This window comes from Rhynchophorus ferrugineus, unplaced genomic scaffold (assembly GCF_030347505.1).
Source record: "Rhynchophorus ferrugineus isolate W39M unplaced genomic scaffold, kcgeb_rfMv2 rfM3, whole genome shotgun sequence".
NCBI classification, from domain to species: domain Eukaryota; kingdom Metazoa; phylum Arthropoda; class Insecta; order Coleoptera; family Curculionidae; genus Rhynchophorus; species Rhynchophorus ferrugineus.
In genome coordinates, this window is record NW_027472582.1 from 37,360,588 (window position 1) to 37,362,845 (window position 2,258).

Consider the following 2,258-nt stretch of genomic DNA (forward strand, 5'->3'; position numbering starts at 1 on the left):
TGATCGCCCTATGGTCTAAATTCTTCCTCAGTGTCTTAATCTAACCATTTTTCTCTCATAATAGAGTAAAATTTTTAATATAAGATCTGAAATGTGTTTAATATATAACATTAATTAAATAATAACTGTTTGAATACTAAAACATATTAAAATATATGGAAACTATCTCAACAGCAAACATTCAATAATGTTTTCCAAATTGCATTTAATTATTAAGATAATTAAATAATTAGTATTAGATTTAATTATCATTAACTTTCAATAATCAACAAAGTATTAATAGGTCTAAATTACTACGCCACTGGACATAACAAAGTAGTATAAGTAAAATTAATTTTAATATGTAACTACTTCAGAGCATCAAATATAAGTATACGTGATCTTTCCTTACTTTCATGTTGTAAACATAAGTATGGACTAATAAATGAAGTAATACATGTTTGTATACTAAAACAGATGACAAATGAATTTTAAAAGAGATATTTGACTTTAGCATATATATCAAAACAACAATGAACGCAAGGTTGGCGTAGTAGTTAAGACGACAGAACAGTCCATCTACTGTTGCGATAATCGCGGGTTAGAATTCTGGTGGGATACGGTCGTAAATGTATGTATGTGATTGTTTAATATTTGTGATTGTCCTAGGCAAGAGTCTAAAATCCAACGAGGAAAATTATTATAGTCACGCCAATATCCATTCTAGGTAAGATCGGATGTCGCCTGAGATGATTTCTAAGTTGGTTACTCGCCAGCCTTTATTCTTAATGCCAAAGACCGGAGTTCGGAGCCCATGTTAAATAGTTGGCCGAGTCCAGATAAAGTCTCGTTGGTAAAAAGGCGACTTTAACATATATTTAAAAAAAAAACGAACATAATTATTGGATAATATACCTCCAAATTGTAAGAAATAAATTACGTAATGTAATGTATGAAATTAAATTAGCAATGGAATGTATCTACAATCAATAAATTAACTAATTTTTTTTCAAATCTTAGGTCTATAAAGTAAATAATAAATAATGATACAAAGTTCAAAGTATAAAAACTCATAGAGTCACATATCATATTGCATTAATAATTAAACATTTTAATTACGAATTCTTTAAAATATTTATAAATGTATTGTTAATAATTCATAATTTCTTCTGTTTGCACTAAATGTTTCATAGATGCACACTAATAATATTAACTCCCGCATATTTTCATTGGCTTCATTTATATATTCATATTGTCCTTATAATTTATCCATATTTCTGGCCTAAAATATATATTACAAAAACAATAAATACACCAAGCAGATAATTATTAATAGCAATAATTAATGAATAGTTGGTTTTCCTATGTCTTTCATTTTTCTATTGATTTCTACTTTGTCTTATGTCCCACGTGAAAACTAACAACTCACCCACAAATGAGGAATTCGAATTCTATTAAACTATTTTATATCTATGCAATATTAATTTTAACGCTTGATGCACAAATTAACATATTTTATTAACGTCAACTTTGTTAAGAAATGCCTTTACTAATGAAGCCTGAAATTACAAATCAATATGACTAAAATTTATAGCAAAATCTTAACAACCTTCAGAATTACCTCTAGTATAATGATATACTATGCCTCGAGAACCATATCAATGAATAACATTCCTTAAGCAAGAAAAATGTTACTTGTTTCATTCTCTTCACCAGACATCAAATTACATCGAAAGCTGATTTCAAAAATCTAAATATATTGTAAGCCAAGAAAACAGACGATTCTTGTTATTCTAGAAATTATTGTATCTTAGGATGAAATTTTCACATATGTCTAGTATTTTCTTACACAGCTTTTTATACCTTCCGTTAAAGCGGACACTAATTTGTTTCGTTTGTTTCGTTTTACGTGACCATACTAATACTAGTTTTTTATCCAAACTTGCCATAACGCTTTAGTAATTCAAAAAATACGAGAATAACAGATAGTAACACAAAACATTGCTTAAAATTAAATTAATTCGTTGAATAATTGTACTCAAAAACACTTGTTGGGAACAATTTATATTATACAAATAAATTTGACATATACATTTTATCTATAAGATAAGATTTGTCGGTGTGCAAAAATTTTTCTTAGCCGATTGAACAGTAAATGATAAAAAATCACATAAAGGTCGTAGAATCATAGATACTTTTATTAGCAATGGTAGAGTTTCTTATTTATTTGATTAAGACTTTATATTAATATATTTTATTTTAATATAATAAATTATGTT

The 2,258-nt window shown here is 26.9% G+C and overlaps 1 long non-coding RNA gene across 1 annotated transcript; it reads right to left on the reverse strand.

Moving 5' to 3' along the window:
- Nucleotides 1-1,264: 1,264 nt before the first annotated feature.
- On the reverse strand, nucleotides 1,265-1,959 carry LOC143193194 (uncharacterized). Its single transcript, XR_013004960.1, has 3 exons — nucleotides 1,829-1,959; nucleotides 1,601-1,772; nucleotides 1,265-1,538 (listed from the first exon to the last, which is right to left on the reverse strand). It is a non-coding gene; the product is annotated as an uncharacterized LOC143193194 (long non-coding RNA).
- Between the last annotated feature and the right edge of the window lie 299 nt (nucleotides 1,960-2,258).